Source organism: Netta rufina, assembly GCF_964035555.1.
Source record: "Netta rufina genome assembly, chromosome: 29".
In the NCBI taxonomy this organism is placed as follows: domain Eukaryota; kingdom Metazoa; phylum Chordata; class Aves; order Anseriformes; family Anatidae; genus Netta; species Netta rufina.
Genome location: NC_140153.1, coordinates 2,339,193 through 2,347,179, shown reverse-complemented (window position 1 = coordinate 2,347,179; position 7,987 = coordinate 2,339,193).

The following is a 7,987-nucleotide window of genomic DNA, read 5'->3' as shown; positions in this document are numbered from 1 at the left end:
CTTTCTTCCACTTCTAAGAAAGAATAAGAGCAGAAACTTCAATGTTTTTCTCGGAGTGAAATTGCAAAGTAAATTACTTCAGACTCTATAATGTGGAATATTGAAATGAAAAGTGATTTTTTTTTAAACAGGCTCAGCGTTCCTCGAAAAGCCCAGAGCGAAATGCGTTGATCTCATTTCAGTGCTTCCCCCCCCCCATCCTACCCCCCCATTTCTCATTCAAAACAAACTCTTGGTAGGCACGGGCTGGGCTTCTGCGTGGCACCTTTGCTGAATGACGCTTTGGATGAATTGTCATTTCCCACCAGAAAATTCTCCGGCCAGCTCCATGCACTAAGCCGGGTGCCGGTGATTTCCCCGACTGCCTTGATTTGTGTGCAAATATTGATGAGAGCTTTCCTTGCACCCCTCGGCCAGCCCAGCCAAACCCCAGAGACACCAAAACACCACTGGGACAGCTCCAGGGCTTGCCCAGATTTGGGATTCCCCCCTATTTCCACTCCTGTCCCCCCCCACCTCCTCCCCATCCACCCAAATCAACCGGGGGTGCTCGGCGTGCCCAGGGGTGCAGGGTGCGGGGGTTTTGAAGGGAATGGGACTTGGGCATCCACCCCCCCCTGCACCCAGAGAGGTTTTGGGAAGGCGAAGCAGCTCCAGGCTCAGGGAAGGCGGTTCCTGGAGGTTTTGCTCCATTCCTGGCGGGTAAACGGGGGCCTTGTGCTGCTTGTGGGGTTGTTGCCAAACGCTTGGCTCAGCACAGGGAAGGGAAAGGTTTTTTTTCTTTACGAGCAGAATTGTTTGGTTTTGTGCTTTTTTTTTTTTTTTTTTCCCCAGAAAAATCAGGTGGGGAGCAGCTCCATCTCCCCCTGCCCTAATAGTGGAGCCCTTTGGCTGAGGTCAGCCACCTCAACGTGGGTTTTAGTGGAAAGAAGGGGAAAAATAAGCAGTGGCGGTGGCTTTGCCCTGCTGAGGCAGAGGGCGGTGGGCACTCACCCTGCCCTAGAAACCATCAAATCCCCCAGTCCCATGGGGACCCCAGGAGCTGAAACCACCCAGGGAGCTGTGCTGAGTGCTCTGGGTGTGTTTTGGGGACCGGGAGGTGATGGAGCAGCCAGGATCATCGTAGAGGAAAGCAGCTCCAGGAGCCTCTGATTCTGCTGGAACCGCAGTGTGGACACAGCCCTGTGCCAGGGGGAGCTGCAAAAAGCTGGAAAATGGGTGAAAAATGAACGCCAGCTCTGCAGGGGGCTGGGGCAGGCTGGTGGGGACAAGCAAGCCCAGCTCGGATGCGAGGCCATGGGGCAGGGATGCTCGGAGCAGAGTCAGGGGTGTGCAGTAGGCAGGGGCAGGATCCTGCCCTTCATTTTTTAATGGAGCGTGGACAGTTCTTAAACTTCCATCAAATAAAAATCAACAGCTGCTTGTATTTGAACAGAAATAACCCTCGATCAGTAAGCCAGATTTTCTTGTCATGAAATATCCATACAGCCAGTGAGCATTCAACAAAAACACCGAAAAAAAAAAAAAAGCATGCAAGAATATGCTAAAAATATTTTGACCACATCTGAATTTAGCCAATTGCTTTGCAGTTCCCCGTGCTCTATAGGTAGGATAATAAAAATGTCGTATTTTTAGATAACACGTGAGATGAAACGTTAATAAATGAAGTTGAGCAGCATGGAGCTCAGCCAGTCTCGAGGCTTAAAATCGTGGCACGGAGCAGCGATGCCTTGTCGTGATAATCCTGACACCCGGCTCCGCGGCGCGCGCTGCCGCTGTCTGCATGGCTGCAATATCAAACGAGCCCCTCATAAATACACCACCGCGGTGGAAATGAGGAAAAACATTTATTAGGGCAAAAATTACCCATCTCCCTAAATGAAAACAAATCCCTTCTCGGCTCTGCTGGCATTTTTAAAAGGGAATATTTGTCAGAGCCGCTCGGCGCTGTATTAATGCGGGGAGTGGGGGGGGGGGGGGGGACTGTGGCGGTTCAGCTGTGAAGAGACAGTTTATTTTCCATTTATTTTCTGGACGTTAATGGCAATAAAACGCGGGGCACCCCCGCTAATGGGCTGGGAGACAAAGGGCCATTGTGCAGCAGCAGGTACGGCAAGTTGGGGTGGGAAGGGCAGCCGGGGCCGCGCACCTCCGCTGCTTTGGCCCCTGGTTCTTGTGCTCTTCGCTGGGTTTTGGGGGGCATTTTCTGGATGCTGCAGCCCCTGGGATCACGAGCAGCGAGCAGGCAGTGGGAAGAAGCCCCATGACAAATCCCAAAGGGGTTTCTCTATTTTTACTCTTTTTTTTTTTTTTGTGCGTGTGCGTTGTGCCACACATCCCGCGCCCGCTCCTTTTCTCTCCCAAACCTGTTCTGGGCGAGCGCTTTGTTAATTGGAACAATCTTATTTAAAGGAAGATGAATTAAAAAAAAATATATAATCATCATCATCATCAGCCGCAGCCAGCTGCCCCCACCGGCCCCCCCATAAATGTCATTGCTGGCGCTGCCTGGCAGCTGCTGCCCTCCTTTCCCCGCGGCGCGTGCCAGGGCGGCAGCTTTCTGCTGGCACCGGGAAGCACCCCGGTGGGTTTTAGGGGAAGAAAACGGCTCAGCGGGGGTCCTGGGGGGGTTGCTGAGCCCCTTTTAGGGTTTCCCTGTGGTTTGTAGTAAAGGCTGCCCTGCTGCAGGGATGGGGTGTGGGGAAAGAGTGGCAGAGCCAGGCTGGTGGCATCGAGGGAAGGGGGATGCCCCGGAGATCCCGCTGGTCCCCAGCAGTTGTGCCTGGCTCTGAGGTTAATTTGGGGGCTGGCAGAGCGTCCTGGGGTCGCACTGGGTCTCCTCTCTCTGGGGGCAACCCCATGCTCCTGCCTGGAGGTGGAGGAGCAGAAGGAGGGTGGATATGGGCTGACCTTGGGTTTTGGGGTCTCCAAAACCCTGCGGAGCGAGCGCAGGAACCTTCGTGCCCATTTCCCCCCATCCCAGCCCCTGGGCAGGGGGTGCTCGGTAGGTCCCATCCAGGGCGGATCACCAGAAATAGGTGAGGTTCATGCCCGTGCCCACGCACGTTGCCTTTCTCGAGGATTTGGGGTCACTGTCGTGGTGCCTGTCCCCTTCTCCTCGGCCCTGGGCAGCTCTCACCCGGCCTGTTTGCAGGAGTTTTAATAGGATTAGCGATCTTAGAAGCCCTTGTGTGCTAAATCCCATAACCGGAGCGCTAAGGGGGGAAAAGCCCACGCGGAGAAGGCTGAACCGAGCCCAACTGCAGCGAAATTTCAGGTTAGGCACCACGCTGCTCGGGGCTGCGTTTGGTGGGAATCGTCTCAGGAGGGCAATGCCTTCGATAAAGGTTTTGTGAAAGTTATCGGGATCGGGAAGGAACGAAAAGCAAGGAGAATGTTATCAGGAATTGTTTGTGCATCATTAAAGGATGCGTACGGACGACTTTATCATCTTCCAAACAATAATGTGCTTTATTTTCTTTCTAATGGGGGATTAGGAAGGAACGATGTATGGCATGCACAAAACGAGGGATAACGGGGAAAACGGCCCTGTCTGCTGCACGAGGGAACAATAACACGTCGTGGAGGGGGTTCAGAGGTAAGGGATGTCCTCCCGAAACTCCCTTCGTTAGCCCAGGCATCCCACCAGGGGCTGCGGAGGGGGACCCTCATTTGCCATGAGGTTTTAAGAGGGGAAAGAAAAAAGGTTCAGACTGAGCCAGGCAGTGTGTGAGCCTGAGTCTGCTTTTGGTGGTGTTTTATTTTATTTTATTGTATTTATTTTTTTTTTTTCTAGGGAAAAATGTGGTTCCTGCTTTGGGGCACCAAAAGCACATCGTTTCCCCCCCAAACACACCCCCAGCCTCAGCTCAGAGCAACGTTTGAAAGCCAATTGTGCTTTATTAGGTTCAAGTTTCAAGCTCTTGGAGAAAATATTAAAAGGCATATTTAAATTGCTAGAGATGTTGAAGATCTGTCCTCTCTGGTGCTCCCCTGACCCTCACAGGCTTCTCAGTTCTGGTGCCACCTTATTCTGAGAACATAAATCACTGCACAAAATGTATCTGGGATCTAAGAGTTTTCCACTGCAAAATTCCCCTGCCACAACCCCCTTCCCAGAGCTGGGAAGCCCCCGGCATTGCAGGCACCTTGAATTTTATTTTATTTTTTCCCCTAAAACCTGTAATGGTGATGATAGAAGCTGGTTTAAGACTGGAGCAGGGAAGAACGCCTTTTTGGGTACAGGAGTGTTGTGTCAGAGACCACTCTTATTTATATTAATGCTCCTTTCTGATGCTGGGGTGGAAAGATGGGATTTGGGGGATGGTTTGGGGGGTTCTGCATCACCACTGGGGTGCAAGGAGGATTTAAGGGGAAAGAACTGGGGATTTTGCGGGCATGCTGGCTCCTTCCCAAGCTTGAAGGGCCCAAAAATTGGGTGTCATTGTCCCATGGCCCAGCCCAGCTCCTCGTCCCTTTGCCAGGGCCTGATGCTCAGGTCGGGGACGTGGTCCCTGGGTCCGTGCCCCCCCAGGACCCTTCCTCAAGGGGCTGCTCTGTGGGATCAGCGTCCACCCAGGCGGCGACCGAGGGGCCTCGTGTGCCACTGATGTCCCTGCCCAAGTAGCCATGAGCCGGATCGATGGCACAAAGCAACTCAGCCCCAGCGTGTGACAGAGTTTTTTGGGGTGCCAGGACCCAAAAGGAGAGGATCCTGCCCTGGTTTTTGCATAAATTTATGCAAACGGCCCTCCGCCTTCATAGGATGCGCCCGCTGGCAGCATAAGCGAGCCTCCCTGCACGAGGCCACCTCTTCTCGTTTCTCCTGGGGTGAGGTTTCTGGGGAGAAATCACCTTGTTCTGCTATTTGTACCAAAAAAAATGCAAAAAGGAGGGTCCTGGCTCCTGCCTGTGGCACTTGGGGAAACAGCAGCAATAATTAACAACAATTAATATATTTATGAAGATATTTTTCATACTGGAACACTTTGATTTTTTTGCTTAAACCTGAATTAAAGTGTCCATATGTGAGAAAAGGCAGGAGACTGGGGCAGATGCTGCCCCAATATTTAAACTTTAGGGTGCCAAAGGCTGTCAGGCCACGAGTGAGCTTTTAGGAGCACATCCAGGAGGCAAAACAATTGCACTAGGTCCAGTGATGGATTTCTGCTGCGCAGGAATAACTTCCCATCAAATTCAAAAATATATTTGGGTGACATCAAACGTGTTAATTTGGGGGCTGTTTATGCTAAATGGAATCAAGTAGTGACTGAATTTGCCAGTGGGGGGAAAAAGGCAAAATTCAAGTTGAAAAAAAAAAATAAAATGAATCACTAACAGAACTGTGCTGTAAATTAGAAAAGAAAGAAAGAAAAAGAAAAAAAAACCTACAATATTTCATGTGCTATAAATGTAGGGATCGTGTTTAGGTATGAAAAAAAAATGATCTAAAATTAAAGCCAGTGATGTTAGTGATGGAGCATCAGGTGGAAAGCTTCAAACTGCCCAACTCCTGCCCTGTTTTCTGGGCTTTGCAGGGTTTCTGTGCCGCCGTCCCTCGGCAGCCGGGCGCTGTTTTCAGAGGTTTTGTGCATTTCTTCGGCTCTGGGTATTCCTGGGGGCTGCGGGACCCCCCCCAGCAGCGCCGTGGGTACTTTGGGTGCTTTGGGTGCTTCCCGAGCTTTGGGTGCTCCTGCGCTGATGTCCCTTGGCCGTGGGGCGGTGTAACCGGCTAAAATCCGCATGTTTGACTTTTTTTTTAATTAAAAAAAAAACAGAAATGTTCTCGTTTGTCATCCCCCCGGCCATTCAAGCCTTCCTTTTGTTCCGCGGTGTGCTTTTTCTCGCTGTCCCCCTTCCACACGCACACTTTTCTCTGCCCACAAGTGATGGGGGGGACGGAGGGGCTGAGGAGGGGGCTTTGGGGTGAGCCAGCCCTGGCCGGGGGGACCCAGCGGGACCCTCCACGCTGGGATTTTTTGCCTCTCCTCGCCAGGGGTTGCCCCAAACCAGCCCCTTCCCAGGCGCGGCACAATGCGAAGCAAACAAAAAACCCCGCGCTCGCTTTGGCTATTTGCAATTTATTTACGATTAGCCCCAAATTTAACAAAGATGACAGATTGGAGGCGGGGGGGGGGGGGGGGGGGGGGGGGGGGGAAGCAATTCAATTAATTTGTAATCTTACGTTTCATTAGAAAATGCAAGAATAATGATCGCATCCAGCAGGCAGGGGGAAAAAAAAAAAAAAAAAAAAAAAAAAAATCATAAACGGAGATTTCCCCCTCCCAAATCAGATTATAAAATAAGCTTTTTTTAATTAAATTAGTTGATGCGCAGTTGATCAGAGTAACCCCAGATTACGAGCGAAGTAAACAGAACTAACAACCAACTGGAAATGACAAAGGACACGAAGTTAACTCTTTTCCCCCTTTTTTCCGTGCAGTCTCCGGGGCTGCCGGGGGTGGGGGGGTCCCGGCTGGGGGCAGAGCCGGGGGGGGGCCTCTGTGGGGTGCGGGGGGGCCCCGGCTGGCACCAAGCGACCCCGGAGCAAAAATTCGTTTGCAAACAGCGCTCTGCCGGCAGCAGAAAGGTCCGTGCTTAACTCGCAGGCACTGAATCGCTTTAACCCGGCTTTAAGCAAAAAAATAATAATAAATAAATGCAGAAAAGGGGCACTTGTGCGTGTGCACGGGGGGAGCCCCAAAATGCCTCCCCCCCCATCCCGAGCACCTCGGGTTAAAAAGGAATAAATAAATAAAAAATCAGAGCCCGGCTCTTCTCGCTCCGTCCCGGCTGGGCTCTGCTGTCCCTTGCTTTTGCAGTTCAAAAATAATAATTAATAATAATAAAAATAAAAATCGGTTAGATTTCTGCTCTGTCTAATTTTATTTTTTTTCTAGGAAAAAAATGTTCCCGTTTGGTCCCACGCGGGTTTGCGCCCCCCTCCAGCCGCCCCCTCCGGGCGGGCGAGGGCGTGGGAATGTTCCCCAAATCCCCCGAATTTCCCCCATTCCCTCCCCGCCAAACTTCAGCTTCGTTTTCTGCCGTTTCTCCCCTCATTTCTCCCGCCTATCAAGTCGGCAAAAACTCTTCGCGTGAACTCAGTTTGTCTTTCTTTCCTCTCAAACTCGTTGAAGTCGAATTATTGTCCCCTTGAAACCCGACAGGGGAAGTTTGGGGCAATATCACGCGTTTTTGGGTCTGATATCAGCTCCGTGCGGGAGAAAGTGTGAAATTTCGCCTGCCGCACGCTCAGACAAAGCCGTCTTGTTCCCCGGGATTTGTCGGGTCGAGCAAGATCCCGTGTAAGCCCGTTCCTAAATGTAATTCTCCCACCTTGTCCCTGAAATTAGCAAACGAAAAAATACTTTTTTTGCTCGGGGCAGAAATCGCAGCGAGCATTTGCCCCCAGAAGTTTAAAAAGGGGATTTTAGTTACGTTATTATTACTGCCACGAGAAGAACCGTTTGCTAATTTGTAGAATGAGCAGTATTCAAGAAATGTTTGAGCATGCTAAAATGCCAACATTTTATTATAAATTATTGTGATAAAAAGTGTATTTTTAATTACAATTTAAAATGCCCAGATGGAAAAAAAAAATCTTAATAAGGCTTTTACAGGGTCCTGAGCTGGTGGGAACCAATTTAGCCCCATTGTGTAGCATCATCCTAGGGTATTTCCTATTATTCTTAGGAATTTGGATAGACTCTTTATTGTGAACTAAATATTTTCCTAGTGTTCTTGTTTTTCTCTTAAAAAAAAAAAAAGTGTCAAAATAAGAGAGTGTTTTCAGACACTTTCAGTGCATAGACAGGAAGATAAAATCCCAGGTGTGCGGCTGATGGAGAGTTTCTAAACTTGGGTCAATCACACTCAAAACTAGTTTTGATTGAAAAACAATCCTCAAGCCTGTCAGGTACAAAAGCTTAATCAGTTCCAAAGCTGGTGAAAATTTTCAGGATGCGATTAAAGCAAAAGGAGGGCGAAC